Source organism: Cuculus canorus, chromosome 2 (genome assembly GCF_017976375.1).
Source record: "Cuculus canorus isolate bCucCan1 chromosome 2, bCucCan1.pri, whole genome shotgun sequence".
NCBI classification, from domain to species: Eukaryota; Metazoa; Chordata; class Aves; order Cuculiformes; family Cuculidae; genus Cuculus; species Cuculus canorus.
Genome location: NC_071402.1, coordinates 131,799,331 through 131,817,959, shown reverse-complemented (window position 1 = coordinate 131,817,959; position 18,629 = coordinate 131,799,331).

Genomic DNA, 18,629 nt, shown 5'->3' with positions numbered 1-18,629 from the left:
CAAAATTAAAATATAATTTAAGTAAACCAGAGGAAACTCATCCTCTCATGGTAATACTGTGATTAAAGGATTTAAATGAATTATAGACAGCATGAAATGAGAGAAGAAAATACATCAAGAATCACTGTTTCATGCAGAAAAGCGTGTAATGATCCACAAGGTAATATTTATCTGGGATATGGATGACAGAAGACTTTATGAGGCAGAGCTACAAGGCATGAAAGATATAAAGTGCAATAAAAAAGTATAAACTCAGCAGGGCTAATAAAAAACAAATATACAAATATTAACTCACAAATAACTGACACACCTGTCATTTATTCTTTCAGAGTTGAAGGCTTTTATCCTAAAATTTTTAAATTTCTGCGATGAATGAAAAATGAAACAGCCTGCTATTTAAATTATTACTTCTGAATATTAAAATTAAATGTCGTTTCCTGTATCCAAAGCTGAAAATACCGTCTGTGCAATCTACTTCATTTTTTTAATTCATCTTTTCAGAAGGCATTAGTGGTTTTAATAAAGCTCCCAAGGAAACACATTACAATAGATTTTACTTTGCATTTCTTCGAAGAAACTTATCTACGGATAACTGTAAAGACCCTCTCATTTAAATCTCCATCTATAAAGGTATGCATAATGACCAAATAATATCAAAAGAAAGCATCATCTCCATCTGTGGGCTGTTGTGTCTAACTGTATCTCCAAACTACTGAACTTTCTGCCAGTGTTCTGAAAGACAGTTTGCTGATGAGTACAATAAGTTTCAACATGTAAAACTGTGGTCAAGAAAAAAATAGGTCAAATCCTAATAACAGTTATGCTTACAAATGTGTTGGTTTTCCAAGGGTGATTGACTACAATGATGCTATTCAAATGTATAAAGGATGTTTATAATCATTTGCAGCATTCAGGTCAGGGGTCAGCCTCTGTACTATGTTGTGAAATACTAAAAGTCCCTTTGATTTATGCCTAATAGCATGTGTTTAAATTCTAAAGACAGAAGGTTTCCTCCCAGTCACCACATGCCTTCAAGATCTTTAAAAGATGCATCATTTATCTTTTGTGCAGATATTCAACAATTATTTTCAGTTCTTCTTTTTCTTTTTGAACTACACTAAATAATGACTCAGTTGCACATTGTCTGTCCAAGACCAGTTTTAGTTTTCTTTAATGATCTCTGTAAACTGGAGACTGGGCTTTAACTATAGCTTTCAAAGGAATTTAATTGGAAGTTGGTCATTACATACCATACATGATGAGACATGAAAGTAGCACTTGTTTATCCTCAAATGAGTCAGGGTCATTAGGTAGAATGCTGTTTACTGTGCAGCCAAGAAACTAAGAATAATTGAGTCACACAGATATAAACTTCCATCTTTTTGAGTCTTCAGTAACAAGAAGTAATGGTGTCTCATTAAATCAACAGCTCATTTCTGCACTTACCTATATTAGATTATATATTAATTCACATTACCTACTCTGCAACAGTGTCACCTTAAATTATCCCCGTATTCATATTAAGCTGGATAATTTTATAGTTGTAACATTTGTATCTCTCAAGAGATGTGATAATCAAATCTCATGCTGCAGGCTGTAAAGGAATTGCCATGGGGAGTTCCTCCCACTGCTTCAGTCAGCATCGCGCAGTGAGGTAACTGCATTCTTCTCTCTCAGCACCATCTGCCATTAGCCACAGCAGGTGGCAAGATACATCGTTTAGTGGGCATTTCAGCACTTGAGATGCAGCATAAGGTCACATTAGGACATGTTTTTGGGATGACTCCTGGAGGATCTGAAGGCTGGCAAAAGAAAAAAGAAACAGAGAGAAAAAGGAAAAAAAGGAAAAAGAAAGTTTCCGTTTGTTGTAATATGGAAAGAAATGCTGGACTCTAATGCGTTTGATTTGTCTCTACTGTTGCACTACATAGATACAAACGGCAAAGAAAACAAAATGGACATTCTGGCTATGTTTGGGTGACATTAGCAGCACAAAAGAATGAGTTCAGATCTCGCATCATCTTTTCCAAATGAATTGGACGTCTTATATGACTTCTCAGAATTTTCAGCAGGATTTTGTCTGTTTGCTTTGTCTTAAAGCACATCACAGCTGACCTGTTCAAGATTAGTACTTCCCTCTTTGATCAAGTCTTGGTCACTGGTGCCACACCATTGTTTTAACTTAGATCTTACCCTTTATATAGAGATACTGTTAAAAACCAAACAGCCTTCTGTATTCTTGCTTATATATAGTTATTTCTAGAAAATGTTACTACTCAAAGGCAAGTCTAGAAGGAAGTAACTTCAGAAAAAGGCACAACCACCAAATTCAGACTTTAAACTTCTCTATAAGATTCATGCTACTGTTATTATAAGTTAAATTTAATCAGTTAGTCCTTTCAAAGCATAGATATAAAACCATGCCACCTGTGTGAATGCTGAGAAATATGATTTTTTTTTATTCATTACTGTTTCCTTCTCTCATACGAGGAGTAAGAAAGTATTTGTGACCAGTACACCAGGCAAACTCAAAATAACATGTACTAATTTTTATGAGGGATGTGTTCGTTTCTGGATCTCCTGCTACTTAAAAATAGAACTAGTATCTTTAAGATGCTGTGCATTCTGAGTTAAAAATCTGTTTTCACCTCAACACAAACAGTTGTCCTCTAAGGGGAACGCTGCACACATATAGCTATGGAGGTCCTGTTGTCTCTTCGTGGTTAATCTGCAAAGTTCATCCACTTCTTTCATTTTTTTTTCCTATAGCTGACTAGTAAGCTAGAAAGTCCTGCATCTCTTCAGCAGTTTTTCAGTTTGTTCAAACATTCTTCTCTAACCTAAGGTCATATAAAACTACAAAAATGGGGTAAAAAAGGTTCAAGGGATGGAATGAATGAAAAGAACAGTGTAATCTAATGTAAAATGACTGAGATTTAGATTAAATTAAACTTCACGAAATGACATCACTTACTTGAGTTAAACTAACAAAATAGAAAGTTGGAATTTAACATTACTCAACATTAATATACTATTATTCGGTATCTTACTCAGTAGGATCATAGAATCATCATAAAAAGTGCCTCCCCAGCTTTCTTATAGGCCCCCTTCAGGTACTGGCAGGATGCTATAAGGTCTCCTTGGAGCCTTCTCTTCTCGAGGCTGAACAGCCCCAACTCTCTCAGCCTGTCCTCAAATGGGAGGTGCTCCAGCCCTCTGATCATTTTTGCAGCCCTCCTCTGGACCTATTCCAACAGTTCCATATCCTTCTGATGTTGAGGATTCCAGAACTGGACACAATACTCCAGATGAGGTCTCACAAGAGAGGAATAGAGGGGCAGAATAAACCTCCCTCGACCTGCTGGCCACACTTCTTTTGATGCAGCCCAGGGTACAGTTGGCCTTCTGGGTTGCGAGCGCTCATTGCCGACTCCAGTGAAGCTTCTCATCAACCAGCACCCCCAAGTCCTTCTCCGTAGGGTTGCTCTCAATCACATTGTACCCCAGCCTGTATTGAAACCACAGAAATATAATTTCATTACTACTTTTATGCCCACATAAAAGTAACAAATGCTTAGACTATACATGTAGGTGCAACGTTTTCTACCCAAAAATTTACAAATAAATCAGCTGTAGAGCAGAATGTGCACATTATTTTGTATTATTACATACATAATAGATATTCTTAATATTGTTGAGAATCATTTAGCAGTGCTTCCACTTACCATTTATTTTAGTTTAAATCTTGAAATGAGGTAGTTTCAGTATCTCTCACTAAATATAGGCTACACCTGAACATCAGGCCAGTTTTTAAAACACAGTTCTCCTGACTGCAAAACATAGAAAATTTTAGTAATATTTTCAGTTAAGAGAGGAATTCAACATATGACCATAGTATATTCACCTCACATTGTCAAATTTGATATGAAAGAAGAAACCCTAGGTTATTAGAACAAAAACTAAACTTAAAGACCCCCTTCATGTGTAAAAAATGTTGCAAAGAAAGTATGGTTCAGTGCTACCTGAGGCTCTTGGATAGTACAGGTACCTTAAGATCTTTTTTCTCAAAGGCCTGACAAAGAGCGGAGTATTACATTACTGACACTGCATCTCTGCCCCTAAGCACAGGGACATAACATGCTTCCTATGTCTAAATTAACATCATGGCTTAATGAGTGAGTGGGTCCTACCTGTCAGAGGTCCTTGTCTTCCTCTCTATATGCAGTTTAAAAGTAGCTCATTTGATTTTGGGATGGAGGTGGGACCAATATTAGCAGATGCTAATTTCACTTGAAAGCAAGCAATTAAAAGTAAACTTAGCCTCTCAGCTCTCTAACTCCAGCTACTGATAAACTGCAGCTGCTTGTTTCTTTTTCTCACTGTGCCGTTTCCATTGCTCCATGTTTTCTTAAGTTTCTTTGGAGTTAAGAAGGTGAAATGGTGTTTTTTTGTTGTTATTCTTTTCCACAAAGTTCTGTCTTGGAAAAGAGGCTGAAGGTCACTAGCATAGCAGGGATGGAGGAGGGGAAAACTCAGGCTGAGGTTCTGCTCCTAAAAACTGTAGCTTGATTTGCCAGCATTGTCTGCTCCTAACTTACACCTGCTGTACACAGAGGGCAGCTCAAATTTGCCCCAGTTGTTTTGTTTTCTTGAGGCCCACAGTTCCCGTAGCGTTACAAAATCCAAGCAAGATGTATAGGGTTAAACTCATGGCAGATTTAGGCCACAGGCCCAGGGCACTGGCTGGAGAGTATTGCCCAAAGTAAGATCTTTTACAAGATAGGCCTTTGCGAGCTGGCCCATGCAACTGGGATCTTGGAATAACCTTTACTGAAACAAAAAGGAATAATGAAAAAAATGCAAGGAAAAACCCCAAATAAATCCCCCATGTGCCTCTTAGCCTCACGGTAATTTGATATAACACAGGGTTTGCACCAGAAATCTCTGCCTTGGAAAGATTTAAATGAGCTCAGTGAACAGTGAGCTGGAGGTAGGAAAGAATAAAACCAATCCTATTGCTCTCTGAACCGTGGTCATTCCACAGCCATGTAACCTTGTGACCACTTCCCTTTCATAAGCCTCTTGACCACAGTAACATGGTACTTTCTAATCCGCCCATTTTAGCCTTGTGCAGTACACCTCACTGCTATCAGGAAGTACAGCATTGCTTACAATATATTTGCATTTGGATTGCACTACAACTTCTTTAAAAATACTTTTGTCTTTTCATGCCTGTGTCAAAGTATCAACACGCTGCTTTGAGTTAATAAAGCATTATTTTCAATTTCTCTTATCTGGCTGTTTGAATTCCAGCAGGTCTAGTCAGACACTGTAGCTCCTGTGTGCCAATTATGAGTCTACAATAAAGACATATGGGCACAGAGACAAGGACCTGCTCCCGAAGGACCACTAGGTTGATTAGAAAAGGAATGAGTGTTTTCCAGAACTACACAAAAAGTTCATTGAGCAAAGAAGCTTGAAGCCCAGAAAATTTCTTCTCTCCGGCTCTTTTAACACAGGATGTCTCTTGTTCAAGAGGTGTCTGGAGAGGCAGAAAAGCCCAAACTGCTTTATCTTTAACAACGTACAAGCTGGAGAATTCCTCATTAAGCTCCATGAAGGTCTTGCTTAGTTAGTGAGGTTACACAGATCACCCATAGGTTTGATTTTTGGTGTCAGCAGTTTACCTGACTTTGGTCAGATAATATGTTACTTAACTAATATGAATTAGTTAATTTGTTAAGTCCAATAATTATAATTCCATCTTTGTCTTAGTACAGTTGGTGACCTTTGCTTTTCTACAGACTAGTATAAAACACAATGCCTGTGAGTATGAGCCCGTAATTTGCCTTATTTCAAACCTTATGCCCCAGAACTAGCCTAACAGTTTTGAACCTGATATGACTGATGACTCAAAGCATTCAAATTTTTATTGTGATAGAAGCTCTGTTGTAGCCTTGGCAATGGTGCAGACTCATAATATCTAAGAAAAACTAAATTTTCTAGTGGAAAAGGCCTACATTTTGCGCTCACTAGATTCACTAATGCGGTCTCACTAGACTCATTAATTCTGTTACTACTAATTATGATGAAGTAATGCACTAAAATGACTATTCCCACATAATTATCCTTTCCGGAACACTGTCCTGAAAAACGGGTTCTTACTGTAGTAGCTAGATCCAAATAACAGCCTCCTCCCACTTGATAAAACCCACAACAAAGCAACTGCCCTGCAAACATATAGGAGTGGTATAAATCCACAAGCTCATCTGCAGTATTTGCAGCAGCTCATTTGCATGGTATACCTTTTGTTGGACTTAAATTTATACAAGAGGACACTTAAATAGTGTCCTCTTGTATATAACCACAGGAAAAGCAAAGAGTCTATCATAGACTGGCCAGAAAATTCTCATAAGTGAAGCAGGGCAAAGCTCCCCACAGAAGTATAATTGTGGTGTTACTGTATTTATCACTGAGGTCAGATTATTTTTACTGAGACACATTTTTGAGAATAAATTCATGTTTCTCTTCCTAGTGACTGCTGGTGGTTTCTAGTGGGTATCTGGCAGCCCACTGGGGAAGAAGATCTGAAATTCATGTTCCCTGGGGTAAGGGATTCTCCTCTGGAGAAGCTGAGGGATGTCACAGCTATAGCATTGAGGAAGGGAACTCCAGCAGTGCTCAGCTGCTTCTGCTCCTCTACCCTTACCACTCCTCCATTAGGGGTGCACCAAAAGCCACAAGAGCACCTCTTGTGACCAATTCCTCTGCTCTTGGCTTCCTACCTCCTTCCAGGTGAGTTTGGAAGAAGTCCTGAGGCCAAAGTCCTCTTGGCTTCCTCTCCCTCCTCAGGGAAAGGCTGCTCGTGTGCCCCAACCAGATCCCCACTGCGAGTGCGAATGTAGGAAGTCCCTTTGAAAGAAGTTCCCAGGAACTCCCTTCCTGTTGCAAGCAGCTGGGGTCATAGCTGTATTATTAAATTTAATGTTGTTACGTTAGCAGCTTAAAAATGCAATGAAATCATTTAGGCCATTGTGTTTGTCCACGCACAGTGAAAAAGGAAAGGAGTGGTATAAATAATGGCAAGAAATTAGCACGCTAATACTCTTTCTTATTAATAACATAATTGTTAGAAGTAATTTAGGTAGAAGGAATATTTTAAAAAAATAACACATTGAAATTTGGCAGCATCCCTTAAAACAGGATATCATCACCCCGTCCTGCTGTAGGTTGTCCTGCTGGCAAGCAGGAACAAGTGGAGAGTCGGTTTACGGGTAATCCTGAATCAGAAAGCTTGTTAGGGATCAGAAGGCAAATTCAGAGGCTTTGATTGTTTCATTCTGGATTTTGTGGGTTTTATAATCTAAATTTATAATCTAAGGAACCCAAGCAGATCTTTTTTAAAGGATAAGCAACCAGTAATAAGAGTTAGTTTCCTACATGGCACTTTTGCAGTACCATTTCCTTTCATAATTGTTCCCTTTTCCTTTTATTCAAACATAAACCATTGCAGATGAAACTGTATGTATGTCTTCTGCCATTAAAATCTTCTTTTGCGTGCTAATGAATCTAACCGTGTGTCATAGCAGACTCTAATGAGCATCACTCGCTTTCATTTAACTCTGCAGTTTGCCATTATACACTTTAGAAGATCTGTTGTTTCATTCCTAGCTATCACTAAATATTCTTTTTCATTAGCTAGATACTAGTTTTCCCTGTTGTGCCTTTCATTATTAAGGGAACTATGAAATGTTAATACTGGACTCAAAATCCAGGGCAAAAATGCCCTGAACCTTATTTGAAATGCAATTGTTCATGTTGTAAATGATCTTAAAGATCTGAGTACAAACAGCTTGAGATTATCTTCATTTATTTATGAAAGAACAAGAAAAAGAAAAATCAAGAAGGTGGCTCTGTACAACCCACTCGCCCAATTTACCTTGTTAACTGAATTTCTTGTAGCTAATTTAGGCAGCAGGACTGAAAAGCATCCATAAACAGCTATTAAGAACTGTCATATTCCCACACAGATTCTTAGCTCAGATATTAATGGTTACACTTTTCAGAGCTTAGCCCTGAGGTTTTGCCCTACCAAGCTGTCTTTTTTATCATGTATAAGTAAAAATCACGTGGAAAAATGTCTTATACTATAGAAACAGCTGTTAACATGAGATTTGATCAGCCTTGTGCCCAAACCAGGTATCATGAACATCTCTGGAAAGCTTCCTATTACCAATGCTTTACAGTCTTGCTTCAGTTCTCTCTTCCTCTTTTGAAATCTTATTTTCATTCTGTTCAAAACCTGTTAGTTCATAAACATCATATGTAAATGAAAAAAACTAATTTCAGTTCAGAGTAAATAGAAAAGGCTATGTTACAGACTAGGGAGAAATTCAGAAAGAAAATACACTTGAATTTAACGAAGCCTTGGTTACTTGCATATATTTTCACAGAGTCTATTAGAAGACTCTAAAATCAAGCTAATGAGACATCCAAACCTGAAGAAACTTAAAAAAAATTAAAAATCTTAGTGTTTTTCTTTTTTTCTTGGAAAAAAACTTCTGAATTATAAGACAACTTGGGATTTCTATACTCCTATTTTGTCTACCATCATATAATAAGGACTTGTTTCTTTCATATAAAGCTTCTGAGTGTCAGATGATTCCAATAATTTTGTTGAGTTTTCCATTGCCTCCATATAACTTTGACTGTATTTTCTTTATTCCTATAAAACTATTTACTTTAATTAATTTTTTACTGGTGACATGATCAGAAGTTCAGGAATAATTTCAATCATACAAAAAATCCCCAGAAAGTATTTTTGGTACTGTCTATGTGCATATTTTGTTAGTAAAATCATATGCCCAGAAAGTATAATGGATTTTTGCAAATTCTTCTCTGAGTAGTTTACATTTACAGGGAGTAGGAGGACTATCATATCTTTCCTATCATCAATTACAAAGCAAAACTGAAACTACTAGAAAGAAAAATAAAGAAGGAATACTAAAAGCAATCCATGTGGTGTCACCTTGCTGATAGCACAAGTGGTTTTAAAAAGCTTTAGCAGAATAACTTCAAATAGTGAATAAAGCTGTAAATGTTAAATCATCTTAATTATTCCAGAAAAGTATTCATTTCTGATTTGCGTTAGCATGCAAATAAATCAAGTCTTTCTTTTTTTTTTTTTTTTTTTCCCCTAGCAACCTTTTTCTCATGTTAATTACTAGTTTGTCCTTGGGCTCCTTTGCCTTAGGAAGGATTAGAGTTTTGCATTTTAGTTTTAAGCCTGAACACTAACATTAAAAGTATCTAATCTGTCCAGTTACAGAGGCTGTTAAAGTTTACAGCAAATAGGAGACATATACAATGCAGTATACAGAAAATGTACCATCTTGTAAGAAAATATCTTATTGTTGCTTGGTTTTTGAGTAACAAAGAGTTATGAGGATTTTTTTTCTTTTATTTATTCCCTGCTGCCCTTCCTTCTACCACAGTTTTCATTTATGTCCTCTTACACTGTTTCCCTTGTACTAAGGGAAAAGATCAATGCAGAATAGTGGAAAAGCATTCCTAGTGAGCTAAGATGATTGTACTAAAACCACTCTTGCTTTAAAGAGAGGCTGGGGTTTCGATTATAGTAACTTTGTACTCCCCCTGGAATTTGTTGCTTAAGTCTAATGTAACTGCAATACAACCAGATTACTGGATGCCTAAATTGTTGCCATCAAAAGAAAGCATCCCTGCTGACAGAACCACACACCCACCGACAAAACAGTCTTTGTCCTCACACATCTGCTTCACTGTCACACATCCCACCACACAAAATTCATCACAGTTCAGGAGCTGGCAATCCATCAGCATTTAAAGGTAAAATAAGCAGCCTGGTAAGGGAAGGGGTGGGAGGGGAGAGATAAATCACCCACAGGCTCACACCTGTGATCTCAGCCCTCCTCTGAAGGTAGTGGTGTACCCCAGGGACTAACATCTAATTAGGCTCTCTGCTCATTTAGTCAGGAGGTTCTAGGGAAAGAAGATTTGCTCATTTAGCTAAATTATACTTTTAAAATATTATGTGTTCTCAAAGGAATAAACTGAAAACAAAAGACACTCTTTGGGCTTCAGGAAGGAAAGGCCACACATGCAAAAAATGGCCTTTCAGTTCTCACGTCAGTTATAATTCACCTGTGAGGAAGATTGGTTTAACATAAGAGAACCTGAAAACCTCTTTCAGAAGTGTGAGGGATCTATGGCATTAAAATTCTCTAACTCAGGTGAGAAGAGAACCTCAGTGAATTAGACCATGAAAATATTCAAACATTCATTTAGTTCAATTACCTTTATGTTTCATGATATTGTAAAATAAAGGAATAGTACCTATAGCATGACTTTCAATTGAATTTCAAATAAATGTATTTAAAAAAAATAGCATATCCAACTTCTGTAAAGAGAAATGGGCCCATTAAGAGGTAAATTCCCATTTTGTCATTTCCAGTTTAGTTCAGACCAAGAGGTAAACTATATTTAATATGAAACATTACTCATTGACCAATGTAAAATGAGTTTTTGGTTCCAGGCCAGGTCCTAACAGGCAGATTGGTACTGCACAAAACCATCTGTAGTAATTGCTCCCCCGAGCCTTGATCTTGCAGATGTCTGTGCAGTTTTATGCACATAAGCAGCATCACTGACTCAAAGACTTTCTGGTTTTGGCCTTGGATCCACAGAAATATCTCATGCAGATTCAATACATGTGTATTCAATTTCGGTGTCAGAACACAGGCTGACAGCCTTGGCAGAATTGTCAGAAATGGAAGGAGGTTTAAAATTAAAATATCCATTCGCTTAGTTGTGTGTGACATCTAATTCTTAATGGAGAAGCACTGATAAGTCTCTATCTGGCTGCATGTGAGCAGCCTGCTAGTGCACTGCCCTTGTTTGTGAATAAAATGTGGAGTATATCTTTATGCTTTAAAACCAGATTATGTTAATACTTATTTTTATAAGAAAAGAATATATAAAACTATTAATATTTTTATGATTAGAAAGGCTACATTTAAAAAATCAATTGCTCCATGCAAGTTTCCATGCTTCATCTCACCACACTTTCCAAGACATGTGACGGAAGCATTTACCATTTCATTAACTCATGAAGACTGTAATAATGATGCCTCTTATCAAAGTCAGGTTGACCAACAAATGAAAACTCCACACGTATGTATGAATAATAATTAATGTCCATTAGAGCAATGAACAGATTGCATTACTCTGTGCAAGCCACAGGAGCAAAAGGACCATTTTGTCACCATATCTGTATGTACATGAACAAATGAAAGTACATGTAAATGATCCTCAGGAGACTACAGCATATTCTAGTACAACCGCTCTGCTTTTGTAGCTTATGGAAAGTCAGCTAGATCATACCTATTAAAACCTACGGGTGAACCAGAGATGGTTGTGCTTTGTTACTGTTAAAGCAACAGCATTACTGCCAGATTTTATTTTTTGTGGATTGCTTTTAGCATTCCTTCTTTAGTTTCCTTTATAGTTCTTTCAGGTTTGCTTTGTAATTGATGACAGGAAAAATGTGATAGTCCTTTTCCTCCCTGTAAATGTAAACTAGCCAGAGGAGGACATCTTTTACACAAATTACAACGATGTACCCCAAACATGAAAGAATGATTTTAAAAAAGAACTTCTTCACTTCTTACACAGCTCTCAAAAAGGTGGAAAGCTATAATTTTTTCATGGGTACATTTCTTATCAGTCATATACATTTAAGTTCATTATTTGGGGTTGTTCAGCCTGGAGAAGAAAAGGCTCTGGGGAGGCCTTATAGAGACCTCCCAGTACCTGAAGGGGCTACAAGAAAGCTGGGGAGGGACTTTTTGCAAGAGCGTGTAGTGATAGGACAAGGGGCAATGGGTATAAACTGGAGAGGCGCAGATTTAGACCAGACATAAGGACGAATTTCTTCACCATGGGACTGGTGAGGCACTGGCACAGGTTGCCCAGGGAAGCTGTGGATGCCCCATCCCTGGAGGTGTTCAAGGCCAGGTTGGATGGAGCCTTGGGCAGTCTGGTCTGGTGGGAGGTGTCCCTGCCCGTGGCAGGGGGTTTGGAACTGGATGATCTTTAAGTTCCCTTCCAACCCAAACTATTGTATGATTCTATGGTTCTATATTACTTGTCATATTTTCACCTTCCTCTGCAGAGATAAACCCAGCTTTTCTAAGACTATCCAGCAGAGCATAGAAAATTTCTTTTCTTAAAAGTTTAGCTCTATTTCAAGTGTGCCTGAAAGAAGAATTTATAAAATCAGTCATGTTACATGTGATTTGGATGTTTTTACATGACTGTCTAATCTCGAGCTGCCCAAACACACTTCCTAGTTTCCAAGTTTGTCAGTGACTTCTTGCTTTACTTATATATAAGATGCATCTGATATAGTCATGCAGGTACTGAAAAAAACAAACCCAAAAACTCTATGGAGTCAGAGTAAAGGTTCATTTAGGCTATAACCTGTCCTTGATAGAGGCTGAAGAGGGATGGAAAGGTAAAACATATGGTGGTGATTCCCCATCACACCCACCTATTTTCCAGAGTATTACTGCAAAAGACTTCCTCAACCAGAAAGAGTGGATTTGTAAACAGCTTGTAAATCAGACTACTGGCTGTGAAATTTGGTACTGATGCACTTCTATAAAGTTTTCTTATTGGAATAAATCACTTTGAGGTTGTAAACACCATCTTAGACCACTGTGATGCATCTGTACCTAAGGGCATAAATTCAGAAGAGCTTAAATGTGGGCAAACCCATCCTTCTGGAACCCCACTGTGAATTTATTCCATGTAAATAACTTTTAATGGAGTTTTCTTCTATGAATGTGTTGAATTGCTTCTATATCTGTGTAAAATTTTGGAATCCCTAAAAATCTATAGCAATGATTTTCTCAGAGTGATTTCTACTTGGTGACAGAACACCTCTTTCTGTTTCTCTTGAGCTTGTCACTTGATGATTTTATTTCTTAGTTATATTGAATAAACGTTACTTCCCTATTTATCATTACCATGTTACTCAAAATTTATATACCTCTGTTACTCATTTTTCTTCTCTTTCTGGGGCTAAGGAGTCTTGCTTGCTTAGTTGCTTCTCATATGTCTTTCAACACCCTCATTACTCTTCTTTTTAGCCTTTCTAGCAAATGTGTAAATGTGTTACTGCGTTAAATGTGCTTTTTAGTTGGTGGCACATTATCAATTTTATTTATCAACTAATTGTATCAATGACTTTGACCTTTGAATTTTCTTTACTTCTCAGATAGAGAAGAAATGTTACACTTCATGTTTATATTTTCAGAAGAGGATAAGTGATAAAACCCATGAATTTGTAATCAAGAGCAAAATAACAAAACACAGAGATGAACTGTGCAGGATGAGTCACGCTGCAATGAAAAAAGATCAGATGATGCATCTGCTTCTTTCCTATATGCAAGTCTCATATCTTCATCACATGCTAATTTATGACTCCTTTTTGAGTGGAAGCTTGTGTTTTTATTCCTCCAAGTGCATTTTCATAGCATTTTGCTGATTTTATCAGAAAATGTGGTTACCCCTGTTGAGGCAAACACATTACACAAACCACCATTTGAAGAACTGAACTGTTTGGTTTAGCTTCCCTTTTGATTGAATTTAGAGAAATAATTTGTTATTTTGCAGACTCAGCGGTCTGGCTGATCTTCAACATCATTACTGACCCTTAAACATGCTGTGCCTTGGAACCCAGCCAGCGGGATCCAGCGTCCCACTAAAGAAGCATGGAATACTGCAATATATAGTAATGCATTACCAGAACAACAGAACAGAATATTTACACAGCATGTTCTCAGGCAAAAAAATTCACATTTTTTGATAACTGAAATATCTAATATGTCTGTTGAAACAAGTGGTTTTTTTCCCCTGTGATGGCAATACATTTAAAAAAGGTTCATAAAATTACATGACTCTTACAAGTAGTAAAAATAGCAATAATATTAGTATCACTAATTATGAAGCTCGTTATTGGAAGAAGTAATTTTAGGGAAAAAAAGGCACAGAGTAGGATAATTTTAGCAAGAGATAAAAAGAGAAAAATTGAAATTACTGAAAAAGTCACCAAAAATTGTTATAGCTCTGGTTCCTCTGTTGTCTGTTAGAGATTGGCTATTGGCTTGCACGGGTATCAGGAATTCATCAATGAAACTCAGAAAAACTTAGGAAATGCATAAAGCATCCATTCCACTGCAAGAAAGCTTTGCAATTTTAGAGGATGAGTTAATCCTCCTTCAAGCTGTTCTGGTTTTATGCCCTAAGGCACAGATGAGTTACAGTGATCTAAGAGGACTTCTGCAATATCAAAGTGATTTATTCCAATAAGAAACCTCTAGAAGTACATCACTACAAAATTTCAAAGCCTTTAGTTTGAGTTATAGCTTCATCTAAATAAAAGACCAAATAAAATCCACAGAAATGGAATAAAACCTAACCTGAAATTAGGCATTTTCTATTTACTGAACGTAAAAAGGGTACACATGTTTCTAAGCAAGTTCACAAAAGTTCATGTGCTTTCAATATAACACTTTCTTATAATGTCCCTTTAGTAATGCAAACACGCGTTTTAAAATGTCTTTTTTTGGTAAGGGCTCTTTCGTGTGAGCAGTCTTTCATTATTTGCTAAAATAAGATCAGCAAACTTGAATCATATTTTACCAACACCTTTACTGATTACCATAATTAGGCTTGGCACTGTGATAGCTTCTTTTCTCATCCCCTATCAACAAAAATTAAAAAGATCTTTGGTGGCACTTGCCTTGTGAAAACTGTTTAATCTCTCCATTCTTTGTCTTTCATCTGCTAAACTATTAAGCTAAGTAGAAGGCTGACTTCACAGCTAATAGTATAATCACGGCATAAATGAATATTCAATGCCAAGCATTATTTGGGAGATCATTAGTAGAAACTACGAATAGTTGTGAAACCAAGCAACTGGATATCCTGGGAAATTACAATTACCATTAGACAGAAATAGAACTTAAACATTTAAGATATATTTTTTTCCATGTATGGGACAATTTATCAAGAGTAACACTTGGAATCTTTATTTTTGTCAAAAGCTTTGGACATATTCTTACCATAAGTAACTGCATATATCTATTACTAAGAGAAACCAAACAGAAAAAAACTCACCAGTACTGTGTTTTTTATCTATTTTGCTCATTTTGCAATACAGGATGAAATTACTTCTATACGGTTTTGCTGCTGGCTAACCACATTTTCTGTTTAATACATTTGACAGTAAGAACAATCCAATTTACTGTTTTATTAGGATAGATCCTAAAACTCTTCATCAAGGTTCATCCTTTCTGTTTAATTCACTGTATCCTCACTCACACAGAGCTAAAAAATATATGTACACGATCTTCCCCAGGATGGGAACGAGACCATCTATAAGTAATGGAAATTGAGGTGTTATGTAGCATTTTATCTCTATTTTACTTTCGGTTAGAATAAGTCCTTTCTAACAAATTGCAAACCACATTCCCATAATCCCACACACTTATACTTGGGCTCAGCTTTGTTATATCTGATCTAGTGAAAAGATTTGCTGAATAAGGTTTTTAATATCAGACCATGATTTGTGTGTTTTCTGCGTCCATGGTGCATGGCCATAGGCAAAAGGAAACCGAAGTGCACGATGCTTTTATACTCTCAGTCTGAAGATAAATTGATGTCGATTAAGTAACTTTATAGGGCTCTAAATTGGAAACAAATGCAGAGTAAGAAATCACAGTAATCTAGCAGGGAATCAGAATGAGGAGGCAAAAATACTTAGCAGGAATGAGACTTTCTGCTAAACTACTGAATGCTGACTGCTTATGTATCTCTGTTATGGCTCTTCTATTGCACTTACGTAAAGTAAAAGCACTGTGTAATACGTGGGTTAATATAAGTTAGAATCATATACAGTCAGGCAACAGGGAACTTTGAGATAGGCAGTATAAGACTGAGGAGCAAGGTGTGAGTGAGTGTTAGTTGTGCTCTCTGAAATGTAATACAGAACAGCCTCATTTCTGTAGCAGTATAGCTGAATCAACTAGTCCAAAGACATTAGCAAAGCCATCTTACCAATGATCTTGATGAATTCCAGCAGGATTTACTAGATCAGGCACAGTACAACACGAACCTGGCTGTGCAACACAGAGAACCACTGACACACATGCTGGGAGTCCCCTTCTAGAAGAATATATGAGTTCAGCTGCAAAGCAGACCAGAGCTGGTTTTGCACTCAGCCACTACATCTGCTGGAACCAAGCTGGAATCCTGCAGAGCCCCCTGATTCCACCTTGCCAGAACTGATGAAATCTAATAAACTGGGTCTTAGGCTTACCGGGGTCTTAGCTAGGGTGAAAGCATTACATCCAACAGTCCAAGTTTTTGCATATTCTGGGACAGTATATACTTTTATTACTTCAACTAACGAAAGCTCACTGCTAGCTGTACCTATTGGAAGCTAAAATATTATCCCTAAGCATGCAGAGCTAGACTATATACTCTCTGCATCACTGATTATTTATACTCTTCATAGTCCTAATCAATAAACTAATTTGATCTGTGATGAAACTGATCTGTGTTAAATTGACCTTTTAATCTTCAAATTACATATAAAAAATAACAGAAAAGCTTTTAGTTAATGAAGAAGCAGAAAGCAAGAGTAAAGAGCTACTTGCTCCAAGGGCATTTGTGCAGGGATTAAGATCTATTTATCAAAGAAATAGCCTTAAAAATATTATCCATACTCAGGTATATTCAGCTTAGGCAAAGCTACTATATAAAGGAAGGAGTGGAAGTGGTGAGATTACAAAACCTGATATTCCTTATAGCGCTTTGTGAACCAGAGGCACTGTGTTTTGGTAGCGTAATCACTGCAGAAACACTTGGTTCTGCACTGTGCACTTCCCTTTTGTGAGCGATAACTTTGAGGACATTACCCACAGTGCAGAGCAAACGGCATGACAAGCACGATTTGTAAAAACAAAATTTATCTCATCAATGACAGGAATCAAAATGAAAGTGGCTTAAATACCAGCAAGACACTCTTTATTTCTGATTTGTCACTTTTCAGTCCCTTCCTTTCTCTAAGCACACTCCAACAGCTGAAACCAAAGACAGCAGCTATGTATCCCAGCAAAGCCAAACTCAAGTATCCAAATTAATCTCTTCCTCCACATACCAACAAGCTGAATTTACCAATTTTTCCCTTCTAAAAACACTAATCTAAAGATGGCAGCGTTCTGAGCATATCCTCCTACCATGGGTTTTTTGGCTGCCCTGGCTCAGGGCCACCTTACAGACAGTGCTGCCAGTGACCATGAAGAGAGCTCTTCCAGACAGCTCTAACCAGCCAGCTGGTGCATCAGCCTGGTGTTGGCCCACGCACATCTCCATAGCCCTGCCCAGCCATCCTGGAGCTGTGGCTGACCCTGGTTACTGTCTATAAACCTCCTCCCACCTTCATTCCTTACTCTGGAAAGACTGCGAGCACAATGCAATTCTCTCATGTGAAAAGATAAACAAAACCAGTTTTTTTTCCAAGTGGGAAAAAAGAGAGGGTGAATATTAAAGGACTAAAGCAATTGTACCGGATGGTGGGAAATAGCGGAGCCAGAGCTGTTGTCCTACCACAGAGGCAGATGAAGGGTGAGAACCCTAAGCAATTCAGTGCTGTGAGCTGGATGTCAGGCTGAACTGTGACAACTAAGCTTGGAAGACTTACAAGTCTACATTAAAAATATATTTTAAAAGATAGCACTGAAGAGGTTGAGTGATTCAGAGTTTAAGCAGTTAAGCAACTGGACTTTTTTCCATCAGAAAAATGTGATTTCATGTTCACTGGCCATTGGATGAACAAGCAAAAGTTTCCTATACACATCGTAAAAGTGTAAATGCAAAGACACCTTTAGTGTATGAGCCAGTGTTCCCATTAAACATTTTAACTTAACCATGATAATATCACAGAGATGGTACCTTCCTGTAACTATGCAACTGTCTACAGAATTGCCTGAAACAAAGCATAATCTTCAAATGACCACATTATTGTAGATAAACGGGTGCTGCGTTTGTCACTTACTAGGAATAACAATTTATACAGGCAATGTAGATGCACCAGCAGATAATGACTTCAGGCAGTATCAATTCCCTGTTTGCTCCCTTGTACAAGGAAATAGTGCTGGTCTTGACAGCTCTGTGTATTCACCATCCTCTTGCAATGTAGGATAACACGTAGAGCTGGAATCAAGCCACAGGAAACTAGCCATGCAACTGGTAAGGGGTAAGAAAGAAGGGATGTTCCTTTCAGAAGGCTGAAGAAAACCATATCTGTAAACTATTTTCAGTATTTTGAAGTGAAACATCTTGTGTTTTCATTCACTGGTATTTCTGAACAGTTCTGAGATGTGGAGGTTATTATGATGTACCTTATTGTTCCCTGAAACATAGCTTTGCTACAACTTCTGACAAGAATTGACTATTATCTAGATATTCTCAGGAGGCAAATACCTTCATATTCATTCTGTGAGAGTTTCAGTTGATATTTG